We start from the raw sequence: 13,932 nt of genomic DNA on the forward strand, positions 1-13,932 counted from the left end.
AATACATTGTGACCAAAGCAAATGTTTTTGTAATGCTGCAACCATTAATCGATGAACTCGGGTAATTCGATTAAGAAAAAGATTCGAATTAAATTTTGCTCTTTTAAGGTATTCGTTTGATTAAAGTGCCGTTGTCATGGTTTGTTTTGAAAGTGTTTGCGTTTACTTTTATTGATTTGGGTTAATACACTGCCCTCTACTGGCAACGGTGAATATGACATAACTCATTTCACATGGCTGAATCCAGCTGCTCTCTGTTAAGACCAACATAAGCTAAATTTTTGTTTGAGCTAATGTTTTTTTCCATTGCATTCGTAATTCAGTTTATAGGTATATTTAGCCGTTTTTTAGTCGGAATATGTGTTTGAACCGTTTGTTAAGAGCATTTAAAAAAAACATTTTATAGCATTTAAGCTTGCGGACTTTTGCTATGTAAGTTAGCCAATTGTTCTTTTGTTGTACTTAGATCCTCATTTATTTTATTTTTTTTTTATACCGTTTGAGGCTCAGCTCAAGTATTTTATTTTTTTATGTTACTTATCCAATTACTCAATTATTCAAACTAACTAGCTCTTCGATTAATCGACTACAATAATAATCGATAGCTGCGGCCCTAGTTTATAGCACAATTTAAATATGTGAATATTTTTACACTGTTCAGTTGAATACTTTTTGTTTCTTGGTTTGTGAATAAAAAATAAAAGTGTATTTCCATCTATTCTAAATACTTATGCCTTATATTGTTTATGCTCCATCCCCCCAAATATTCTGATGCAGTGATTATTTAATTATAAATATATTGGTGGGGGGGATACATAACGATACTGCATAAGTGAAAAATGAAGCTTGTCTGGTTTACACATTCAGGAATGCAATGAATGAATATTTTGGTTGTAATTAAAGTGGGGTAAATAAAATCTGCTGAATCACAATAACATTTTATTTTTCATGTATTTTTCCTATATAAAGGGGTATTAACCATTTAAGAATACATATTTTTCATCCAATATTTGTCTGTGTACCCATCGGACTCAGAAATCTTTCTTAGTTACATACAGTGGTACCTCTACATACGATCGCTTCGACACACGAACTTTTCGACATCCGACGTAAAATTTGACTCGCCATTTGTTTCTACATCCGACGACATGCTCGAAATACGACGACAATGGCAGCACCGCAGACGAATGCACGGCGGATTTTCTTGTGTGACAAATCAACACAGGTTTCAGAAAAGGTTGGTACAGGTGGTGAAACAAGGAAAAAGTTGACGCTTACCTTCTAAATGAAGATGCAAATGACAGAAAAATATGAGCGTAGGGTGGGCATCCGTGAAATGGCTCAACAATACATCTCCACGGTCCTCCTCCGACCATCGTTCGCCAGTCTTTATAAGTTAAGCTGACAATTCTTATTGTGGCAACATCTCCAGAGAAATCGCCAGCTTCGCCACGTTTTCATCATTTCTTTCACAACTTATTCAACACAAAACGCCTGCTGTCTGCCGCAATTGATGATGTTCTCAAGAAAGCATTGAAAGCGAAAGTAAACTTTCACCCGCTCCCCTCCCTCTTTGTCACGTCAGCGCCGCGGTGCCTTCAGGTACAGAAAAAAACGTCCGCCTTATTAGAACCCGTTTCGTTACACTATTACAGGAATTATTATTATTATTATTATATTATTAATCCGATTTTTATTTATTATTTATTTGTTTTGCTATATGTAATTGCCATTTGTAATAGTACCAGCAGTATTTTTTAAGGATTTAGTGCAGGTTTTTGGGCTGTGGAACGAATTAATGGAATTATAATGTATTCCTATGGGAAAATCCTGCTCGACATACGACCATTTCGACTTACAAACAAGCTCCTGGAACGGATTAACTTCGTATGTAGAGGTACCACTGTATTTGAAAAAGAAAATATATCAATTGATTTTGTTTATGTTCAATTATTAATTTGTTTTAGTTTAAATTTGGCACAAATAAATTATATTATGCCACTGGTACTAGTGATGTATAATATGGTGTATATTATACATTACTAATGCCAGTCCAAAACATCCTGTGACTAACGTGAAATTTCATTTTTTTTTTTTTTCCGTTTGTTTTATTTTGTTTTCGCTACTGCTCAGTCCCTACATGGATATTATTATTATTTTACAAATTATTGACCAGAGTAAATGTATGAAAATGGCTTGCTCTTTTTGTCGCTGACTGACTCAACAAACATCCTTTTCTCCAGTTTCTTGAAAAAACAGTATAATTCTGACCAACACCAACAGTTTGTTAATCAATATTGGGTAATTCCAAAACTTTACACATGGCATGTAAGAAACTATTCATTCCAAATTATGTTCCGTTTATTGTCTGCACAATAAAGCACAATGTGTATGTATTCATTCCAGGTTGTATCACCTGTGTCAGAGTAAAAGTGTATGTCACCTAGTCTAATCTGGGATTGACTGAACTAAATCCCATGATGTTGCTGATCCAGCCAGACGAGCTGGGTCAGTTATTAGAGACGGAGGCTGGATTTCGGTGGGCCAACAGAACCATGTGCACGACTATGATGGTCCTCTCTACTTTAGCCCTCGTACTGCGCCGGCATTTCATCAACCGAGTCAAAACGTGAGTCCTTTCTTTTCCATTTTATGTCATTCCTTTTTTGTTGACCTCCTTACCGAGGTACGTACTGAACCGTGACTTTTGTGTATCGTCACACACCTAATATTTATATAGATATATTATTCAATTTTCAATTTCCTGTCTTTGTTCCAATTGTTTTGATTAAAAAACACCACACAAGGTTCATTGATATGTAATTCAAGAAATTTTAGGGCATGGGACTATTTTAGAGAATTACAAAAAATATATATATTAGGGGTGTCAAATGATTAACATTTTTAATCGAGTTAATTACAGCTTAAAAATTAATTAATTGTAATTGCAATTATTCGCAATTCAAACCATTTATAAAATATTTATAATTTCTGTAAATTATTGTTGGAATGGAAAAGACACAAGATGGATACAGTATATCCATTCAACATACGGTACATAAGTACTGTATTTCTTTATTTTAACAATAAATCATCAAGATGGCATTACCATTATTAACATTCTGTTAAAGCGATCCATGGATAGAAAGACTTGTAGTTCTTAAAAGATAAATGTTAGTACAAGTTATAGAAATTGTATATTAAAACCTCTCTTCATGTTTTCCTTTTAATAAAATTTGTAAAATTTTCAATCAAAAAATAAACTAGTTGCCCGCCATTGTTGATGTCAATAATTACCAATACTCATGGGTGCTAAAGCCTATAAAATCAGTCGCACCCAAGCGCCAGCAGAGGGCGCCAAAACTCCGAAAAACACAAGTACACATTTCACTGTGCTGTCATTTTAATCTTTTTGAGCGGGGCATTTGTGCGTTAATTGCGTCAAATATTTTAACGTGATTAATTTAAAAAATTAATTACCGCCCGTTAACGCGATAATTTTGACAGCCCTAATATATATTACTATTAACTCATTCACTCCTAGCCATTTTCACTGGAGCAAGGCCCTTCGCGGCCGTTTTACCGGATTTTGACTGATTTTGCAAGGCCCACAGAAAATTCTGTTCTATTGCTTTATAAACATGGAACCCACCAAAAGAAAGATTACTCTCTTCTTTCAGCAGAAAAAAAGTTCATCTTTTTCTATTCTTTAGAAATCAGCATTAGAAAATAGCTTAGTTTGAGAAATTTAGCTTTTTGTGAAAGCATACATTTCAAACATAACTTTGACTTATACACAGCTATTTTTTGCTTTAGTTACATCCCAAACATCTGAATGTTTTCCTTTTACAAAATAAGATAAACAACAAGACAAATAGAGCTTTTGATAGCAAAGTAACAATTTATTTACACATAACTAACTGAAAAATGACACTGTTCTGGCCGCGACAGGCGGTTAAACTTTTCACTCATCGTCGTCTGTCTCATGAGGATGAATTTTTTTGAGTCTCTGCGGGCTCTGCTCGCGAGCAGCACGGACTCAAAGGCATCGTCCGCTGCACTAGTGGTCCAGGTCGTTCTGCTCGGTTGTCCAGCGCCTGGCATCCCGGGCGTCCTGCCGGTTGTTCTGCTCGGTCGTTCGCCTTCTGGCATCCATTCGGCTTGGCCGTTCGTTGCTGTTGAATGGGGTTGCGGGTCTTACCAAATGCGCTACTGCCCTCCAGTGGCCAGTTTTACTGCTTTAAAATGGATTTTCAGCTTTTTGCTTTGGAGCTAAATTGAATCACGATCCAGAGATGTCTTTTTTGAAAAAAAAAAAAAAAACGTAAAAGAAGTATAAATATGTCTTTGGGACACTGGAACAATTAAAAATAGAACGTATTTATACGTTTTTGGGAGCAAATGAATTGTAGCGTCTACAAGCACAACGCCAACTTAATGATGATAATGCACACTCAGCGGGAAAACATTACATTATTTTTAATGAATTATACTCACCTGGAAAGTTGCCCAAGAGTTTAAAATGACGCTTGGCATGCTAAATGCTAAAGCTAACGAGAACGCGAATGCTATGCTAATGCGTGGAGCCATCTTGCCAATCATCATCACGTTTGCAACGGCGTCACCACAACCTTTCCCTTCTCACCCTCCTGCTCTGCTCTCTCCCAAGGAGCTGTGACAAAATCAGACAACTCGCGCTTCCGTCAACCAAATTGTAGTAACGCGCCCCTTCACATCCCCCGTAACCGTAACAGCGTTGCAAAGATGGGAAAAATAAATTGGATTAATCACTAATGAATACAATACCGCCGTTAGAAACGCTGTCACACTCTAACGCCGTTATTAACAACAGTGAGTGTGATTCTCTCAAAATAGAAATAAAACAAATAGAAAGTCATTAGCAAATCTAGTAGCAATGGCACCAATATTCATTGCTAAATGAAAATATTTAAACATGATGTTCAAAACAACCAGTTGTGATGGTCTTTGTCAAAGAATATTAGTCAAAAACGCTGCAAAAAGTCAACAAAGGGATTACACACAATGAACAATAACAAAAAAAGGCTGGAAAAGTACAAATTAATCAGCGGCGCACCAGTAACAAGCTGCCAGCTCAAAGGCATTGTTTTTTTTTCATCATCGTCTTTTCTAGCACGGCAACGCTGTGCTGCCCTCGATTTTGCACTGTACAGTTTAATGTAAATCTTTAAGTCCTCGCCATTCTGCAAGGGGAAAAACAGCACTGTATTTATTGAAAGAACCCATAGATGGTTTGAGTTGAGCATTACACTGTATGTATTAAATATGTAAAAAAAAATATGTCAACACTACCTCCCTACACCCAAAAAAAAAACACAACAGCAAATACTCAGTACTGCTTTAAGGATTTTTTTGTGTGTGTGATCACTTTCAAGCATAGTCTTATAAGGCCATTTTTTGGGGTGGGGGGCACAGCCTTTACTATTTACTATTGCTATTTATTCACTGTTTACTGGAAAAGTACAAAGCAATATCAACTTTTTTGGGATTATGTTGAAACAGTTCAGAAATTTGAATGAAAGACATTCTTTTCACCAAAACAGTGTATCTACAAGATAACGATGTTTATAGATGTTTTGCGTTTCAGTCAGTTCCATTCAGTAAACCAATCAAGCATTAAGCTTAAGCATGATTAAGCATGATGTATCTTTACACTCAGATATTAACTCATCTCATAGCTCGATGAAAAGCCCTCGTTTGAATAGTTTCAACTTTGAAGATGAAGGGCCTTGGAAGTTTGAATTACAAAATGTAAAAAACATCACACTTTCATGGACTTCCCCATTTATTGATCTTATCATATGCTGAATGCCTGGCGAGACATATCTTCGAGATATTTTTCAAGGTTGAAGTGAATAAAAGTTGAGATGAATTTTTGGACAAGAATGTATCGCAGTTTGTGGACATTTTCAGTGAGGCAAATAACATACAGGGTGTCCATAAAGTCTCTTTACCATTTCAAAAATTTATTAAATTGTATTAAAACACTAAGGGGATGGGAGATATCAATAGAACAGTTATGTGGCAAGATAACAAATATTAATAAAGTTAACAAAAAAATAAATCGCATTCATGAGCAATTATCGAAAATAGATCGAAAATTACGAACATTTCCGAAAGTATTCCGGAAACAGCCGAATGGGGCGGAGACGTCATAACAAGGAAACGAAAGGTCGAGGCAGGTGCAATCGTTGTTTATTGACGAGAGAGTTGCGTTCGTGTTTTTTCAAAAAATCGCTAAAATGGTTCAAACCTGTCATGCTATGCGGTCTACAAATAGCCATTTGTCGCAATGTAGTACCCATGAGTTCCCGAACGCGAGAAAAAGCGCTGGACTACGCAGAGAATGAGTAAAGTTCGTCCGTGCTAAGAGGGCTAATTTTGCAGACCCAGCCTCCGGCACGGTTTTGTGTGGTGCGCATTTTACACCTGAAAGCTATTCGAACTATGGACAAATGAAATCAGGTTTTGCTAAGAAATTGCTGATGAAAGCAGCCACCAAACACGCGCAGCCACCTAAATGTCCCGAGATATCAAGAAAAAGGACGACTGGCTCTGATAAGACCACCCAAGGCTAACCAAAGGAGCGGAGCAGCCAAGCTCGAAATGGCCAGAGTGAGTACTCTTTTATAATAAAAACATATCACACATTGGATATAGGACTGGACACATGTATAAATTATCGCTCGTAAAATATATATAACAAATCCTCGAATCCCATTCATATTTCTGTCTGTTGGCAGAGAGAAAACCTATGATAGCACAATAAATGATAATTATTCTGTACATTACATTATTTTGCGGTCACGGTGTATCAGCTTCACAAAAAGAAATGCAAAACAAACCATTCGGTGTTTCCCATACAATGTTGCCGGTGTTTCATCAGTATGATTGCTCCTCTCAATGATCCTTTCATTAGGCTGCATTGGCTTTCGTTTGGGCTCAAATTGATAACCCAAAACACCAAAGAAAGGTTCATAACTCTCCTCGTCACCATTAGAAGAATGTTCATTACATCGGATTCGTCGCTGCAACTAGAAACAAAATTGTCCGCTATCATCGCCGCCATTCAGTACTAAGTACTGAGCCGGTTGTTTCCTTGTCGTGACGTCACGCACACAATATGCTAGATTTCCGGGATCTCGTGGGCGGGTCCTTTTAGCTTGACAATCGATCCAAATTTCTATCATTTTCTTGGTGTTGCGATGTGTGTAATTACACGAAGTGGCATGATATGAATCCAAAAGGCATGCGTTTATGGATAAATGATGGAATATTAGCATTTGCCCAGGTGTTGTCATACCCTTTAAAAATGCAATGGATTGAATATCTTATTCAGATTTGTTGTATTGTATTCAGTGTTTATTAAAGTTTTTTTATTACACTGCATTTGTGTGTTTTTCTTCGAGACATTAATTTCTACAAATGTTTACCTTGACCTTTTAAATTAATATGTGGCACCTTGGGTTGTTCCGATCATGTTTTTTTGCTCCCGATCCGATCCCGATCGTTTTAGTTTGAGTATCTGCCGATCCCAATATTTCCCGATCCGATTGCTTTTTTTTTTTTTTTGCTCCCGATTCAATTCCAATCATTCCCGATAATTTTTCCCGATCATATACATTTTGGCAATGCATTAAGAAAAAAATGAATAAAACGCGGACGAATATATACATTCAACATACAGTACATCAGTACTGTATTTGTTTATTATGACAATAAATCCTCAAGATGGCATTTACATTATTAACATTCTTTCTGTGAGAGGGATCCACGGATAGAAAGACTTGTAATTCTTAAAGGATAAATGTGACTTTGTATATTGTGACTAAATATTTGTTGAGCTTTCAGTAAATGATAATGCAGCCATTTAACTTCTGCCCGAATGCATGATGGGAAGTGCAACCATGACTGTGCGTAGGGGCACCAATTGATATATCTTCTCTGCGTTGGGAAAGAACATAGGGTGTTAAGAAAATGATCAACTACTACCTTTCTTCCCCACATTGCTTCCCACGTTGTTTTGATTGCTGAGAGAGGTATTGTAAGGCTTTAGCCACATAAAAATGGCTCCAAAGGCTGTCAAAATTCTCTCTACTCATTATACGCTGCCTTTTAGCGCTATCTATTGGTAAAAAGGCGTCTTTATAGATTGACTGCGTCAATGCGTGAGTGGGTCATGCAGCGCATGCGTTAATTACTTAACGTGATTAATTAAAAAAAAAATTATTACTGCCGTTAACGCAATAAATTTGATAGCCCTACTTTAAGCCAAAACTACTCTGGATGAGTGTAAGACATTTTGTCTGTAACGTTAAATACAATTAGAAAACGATTTAAATAAAAAATATGTATATATATATATTTAAAAAAGGCATGTCCGATATTTTTTTTTTGCCGATTCCGATACTTTGAAAATGACGTGATCGGACCCGATCGATCGGGACATCTTTAGTGGCACCACAACTGAAACCAACCATCATTTTTCAGCAAGATGGTGCACCACCACATTGGGGGCTGCATGTTCGTGGGTTCCTCAATCAAACATTTCCAGACCGACGGATTGGAAGGGATGAGCCAATTCCTTGGCCGCCACGTTCACCAGATATCACTCCCCTGGACTTCTTTCTATGGGGCTATGTTAAAGATATCGTGTATCAAACAAAGATAAGGGACATTACTGACCTTAAGCGAAGGATTACTGATGCCATTGCCACAATTGATGAGGCTGTGCTACAGCGAACATGGCAAGAAATTGAGTACCGTCTTGATGTGCTTCGTGCAACTAATGGTGCCCATGTAGAAATGTATTAAGAGGTGTAAAAAAAAAAAAAAAAAAAAAAAAAAACTTCAATAAACTCTGAATACAATCGAACAAATCTGAATTAAATATCTAATCAATTGCATTTTTAATAACTTTTTGAAACGGTAAACTTTATGGACACCCTGTATTTTTGCGAAGTAAAAATTAATATATAGCCACAAGTGTTGTATTTGGCAGCCCTTTTAATTTTCATTGTAGTCTTTTTTGGACAAAAATACTTATTAGTCTCAATTTTAGTAATTTCAAAATGTGTTCCTCTTCGTCTTGTAGTCAACGACAACTCAGCCAAATTTTGTCTAGTTTTAGTTGACATTTACTCAAAATGTTTTCATCTGTAAACACAAAAGTTTTAATCCACCAATAAATAAATAAGTACATAAAAAAAAAAATTCCAACAATTTTGAATGAACATTGACAGACGTGTACATAATTGTAGAGAAGACAAGGACATCACCATCTTCGTGATGATAATACACACTCAGCAGCAAAACAGTACGTTATTTTCAACTAATTAAAAACACATGGATGCCACAAACTGTGTGTAAAAAGTTTTCCAAGAGTTTAAGACGACACTCACCATCCTGAATGCTAATGCTAACAAGAAGGCTACAGTATGCTTACGAACACGATATGCTTTAAAGTGCATGTGACACGGAAAAGCATGTTTATTTCATAATACACACGGTATTTTATGCTCTGAATGATATGGACCGCTTGGATGTGTGTGGAAACGATCGCTATATTTATTTAGTTTATTGAATCCCGCGCCATGAAAATGAGTGACTTCCGGCTTCGGTCTTTTATTGAGGAGGAGGGCGCTGTGACGTGTATGGGAGAAGGAGTCCTCTTCATTATACAGCCGTACTGTTGTGTATGAGGACTAAGGATTCAGCTGATTTTTCGGATTAATACGTTCATTTTTCGCATCACGCCAGCCAAACGGCTGCAGAAAAACCTTGCTGTATGAGGGAGAGGCATGTGCGCCTTTTTGGAGTTTCAAAAGGTTCCCATTCACCGTGGATATTGGCCAAAACAAGCCCTACTACAGTGGGACCATTGGACTGACGAGGAAGTGAGTAAACATCTTGTTTTGTATTATGTCAAATACGAATACAGCGATTATAAAGTAAACACTACAAACTTTCTTTAAATAAAGCAAGTTTGATCATTGATAGGCATGTAAAAAGCTCTCCTCATGCACATTAGCTGCACGTTAGCTGCACAACAACTGCAGCCGCCCTCCTCCGGGGAGCGAGCTGTAAATTGCTCTCCGCTGGGCGGTTTGCCGATCCGCGAAGATACTCGACAACACAGTTGTCATGTCAAATAATCCGGGCTAGTTATGTGAGATTTTCCGCTTCGAAGACTTTGAAACATCACTCGGTTCGGGTTAGCATGTCGGCTAGCTGTCACACCTCTCTGTTTGTTTACATTCTCCGAAGCCGGGGAAGGTAAATGACATATGTCCGATTTAGGTGTCATAAAATACCGTTCAGGAGGTGCGACAGTAAAGGTGAAGTCGACAGTTTTGACCATTATGGAGTAATTTTGTCATGTCGTCCTGAATAAGTGCATTGTTATTATTTCATATTCCATTTAGCACAAGACTGTTATTTGTCATGACCATGCCATTTATTTAGCAGTTAGGGAAAATACTTGGATGAAAAGAATATCCTGTAAAAATATTGAAGTAAAGAAACAGAAACAATGACATTTTGCAGATCTCTTTGTCGCGTTTTCCTCGTTGTGAATAGTTCCCCCTCGACGGGCTGACTGGTCCTTCTCAAGCCATTTATTTAGCTATTGGGGAAAAAAATACTTGGATAAAAAGAATATCCTGTAAAAATATTGGAGTAGAGAGACTGAAACAATGACATTTTGCGGCTCTCTTCGTCGCGTTTTCCTCGTTCTGAATAATTCCCCCTCAGTGGGCTGAATAGTAAAACCGATGAGCCCAGTCTCCCGCTGACGTCATCCACCTGTTGGGGACGCTTGAGCCCTATAATGGTAGGCGTGGCTAACCGGCAGATTAAAAGACTAATTTCTCGTCATCTGCGCTTTGCTAAATTGTTGTATATAGTCGAATCGTCTCAAAATATGATTCTAATTCACATAATAACGCTATTTAAGACTTTTTTTCTCCTGTCGTATGCTCTTTAAATAGCTTCCTTGGAGTGTCCTTTTCGCGCATTTAAATGTAGAAACATATACTGTATCTTGTTGTACATGACATGTATTGTATACTTTGAATGATGTGTGAATAAACTGAACTGAATACTGAATGCTAACACTACAATTACATTTAGTGTGTGATGATCTTTCAGCACACACCTCTAAAGCAACATGGCATGTCTAGCCAAGATAAGAATTACCAAGCAGCACCTGACACATAATTCACAAAAGGAGCCTGGAGTGGACGCACGCTTATTCAACAGCCGTGGCGCAGCGCACCATAATAGTGACGCAAACACTGCTACGATGCGTGCTAACTACACATACGATAAGAAAATGTGAACTTATACGAAATCGTTTGGTGAGATGAAAACTGGCATCCATCTTGTTATGTTTTAATCTCCCAAGACATGTTTTAGCTCGTCATCGGCACGTCATCGTCATGAAAAAATTGGCCGTTGACGAAATATTTTCGTTATTGTCATAGTTGACGAAAACAACACTCATAGCCACGTATTTCGCAGAAGAAAAGCCAGTGGAACACTAGTGGGCATGCGTCCATTTTGCCGATAAACTGTAGAACTAAAAAACTAAACTGTATCAGGGATGAATGCCATTTTTATTGTCCTGTACAAAAAAATATATAAACATGAGTTAGTAGTGAAAAATGGACCAATCATGGCTTGAGGGTCCCTTTAAAGCAGTCAGTCAAGCACCACTCTGTCTCGTTTCATTTGTCAACCATTAAGTTTTTGCGTTGTTACGATCCAACCATACCTTAATGTAAGCAATGCCCTGTGGTTTGTGATAGCTAGTGTGCAGATGTTCTCATACATTAATCCTTTCATCCTTTCATGCACGAATTATGATTACATTCATATCGGAGATGGTATCTCAAACTTGCGGCTAAGAGGACAATATTTTGTGGCCCCCAATTTGTAGTATTTCTGTTGTCCACACGTATTTGGCAAAAAGCAAATTTAAACTAGGCCTGCAAGCAGGACTAAACTGGCCCTCACAGTTTGGTGCGACTTGGACGGCACGCTACTCGGAAGGATGTGCAGACCGTTCTACTGAACGTGCTCGGGACTCGCCTCTTTTTTCGGGATTAGAAATACATTCACACACCTAGAAGAAAAAAACCCTTATTGAAGAGGGTTCTTCAAAAAAGGAAGCGTTACCAAGCTGTGTAGCCACGCCCTAATTCAAAACCAAAATGAATCCTCTAATTGGGCCAATTCGACTAAGTGTGCCAAAGTCGGGATGCCGGGAGAAATCTACTTCCTTTTAATGGTGAACAAGCTGTCGTCATGGCAACAGACAGAGACATTCTTCTCGTGTCTTCTCATTTCAAGGCATAAGCCTTAAAATGTACAAAAGGTCTTGTATATACAATGACCAACCTGAAAAGAACTTGGCATGTATAAGTAAAATGAGTGACTTTCTGTTGCCACTAGTTGGCGCTGTAGGTTTGACGCTAATGACGCCAAAGGGACCCTTCAGGGTACGACTCTCACCAAGCACAGGAAGTTTTGTGCAGATATGTTGTATATCTGCCAAATTATGACTGTTCAAAACAAACAAAATGGCGACGGTCATTTTCACTTTTCAACGAAACCTCAATATTTTTCATCAGGCACCTGAACACATGTCTTAAGACTCCCCTGATAAAGGTTTGAAGTCAACTTTTTTTTTTTTCCCTTGGAGGAGGAGCCTGTCTCTTAACTCATTCACTCCCAGCCATTTTCACCGGAGCAAGGCCTTTCGCTCCTGGCCATTTTACTGGATTTTGACTGATTTTGCAAGGCCCACAAAAAATTCTGTTCTATTGCTATATAAACATGGAACCCACCAAAAGAAAGATTAGACTCTCGTCTTTCAGCAGAAAAAAAAGTAAGTTCATATCTTTTTCCATTCTTTTGAAATCAGCATTAGAAAATAGCTTAGTTTGAGCAATTTTCCAATTTCTGATGAAAAAACGGAGAAAATGAGCTTTTTGTAAACGCAAAAATTTCAAACATAACTTTGACTTTAACACGGCAATTTTTTGCTTCAGTGACATCCCAAACATCTGAATAATGTTTTCCTTTTACAAAATAACATGAACAACCAGCCAAATAGAGCTTTTGATAGCAAAGTAACAATTTATTCACACTTACCTAACTGAGAGATGACGTTTGGTGGCTGTGACAGCGGTTAAACTTTTCCCTCATTGCCGACTTTCTCGTAAAGATGGATTTTTTTTAGTCTTTTTTTTTTGTGGTGACCACTGTCTCGTTTACCTGGGGAACTTATGTTCCTGGGGGGGAACTGGTTTGGCCGTGCGCGTTTCCGCGCAGGACATTCGAGCGTGCGGTGGACCTGAGCAGCAAGCTGCGGAGGGGCTCTGCTAACTTCCCTAATAAAGTTGTAATGTTTGAATTGGGTTGTGAGGTCTTAACAAATGTGCTACTGCCCTCCAGTGGCCAGTTTTATTGCTTTAAAATTGGTTTTAAGGCTTGTTTTTTGTTTCGGCGATAGATCGGAAGCTCTAGATACTTCTTGTACAAAAAAACGCAAAAGACGTATAAATACGTTTGTGGGACAGTTAAGCATTTAAAAATAGAATGTCTTTATACATTTCTGGGAGCAAATGAGTTAAAAAAAGGTCGTTTCCAGCTCCCAGCAGGGGGCGCCAGGCCTAATGGGTAATATTTCAATGCAATCGTGTTCAGGCTGGGATACCTCACATACATCCCAGATGTGAAAAAGACTGAACCTTGTATCAGGGAGTTATTAGTCATTTAATGAATTTGGCGTTTTGCCAAAATAAAGGCAGACACTGGCACAGCGCCCAGGTCATGCCCGTGAATAAAAACTCAATTTTGATAACTTAAGATCTCATATGTCTTATGAAC

The 13,932-nt window shown here is 37.9% G+C and overlaps 1 long non-coding RNA gene across 1 annotated transcript in view; it reads left to right on the plus strand.

The window, feature by feature from the left end:
- The first annotated feature begins 2,642 nt into the window (after window positions 1-2,642).
- Window positions 2,643-13,932, plus strand: part of LOC130920871 (uncharacterized) — a 32,753-nt gene continuing 21,463 nt past the window's right edge. Inside the window, exon 1 of the long non-coding RNA XR_009064228.1 lies at window positions 2,643-6,654. This is a non-coding gene — a long non-coding RNA (uncharacterized LOC130920871). The remainder of the gene's footprint in view (window positions 6,655-13,932) is intronic.

The sequence above is a fragment of the Corythoichthys intestinalis genome, chromosome 8, assembly GCF_030265065.1.
Source record: "Corythoichthys intestinalis isolate RoL2023-P3 chromosome 8, ASM3026506v1, whole genome shotgun sequence".
NCBI classification, from domain to species: domain Eukaryota; kingdom Metazoa; phylum Chordata; class Actinopteri; order Syngnathiformes; family Syngnathidae; genus Corythoichthys; species Corythoichthys intestinalis.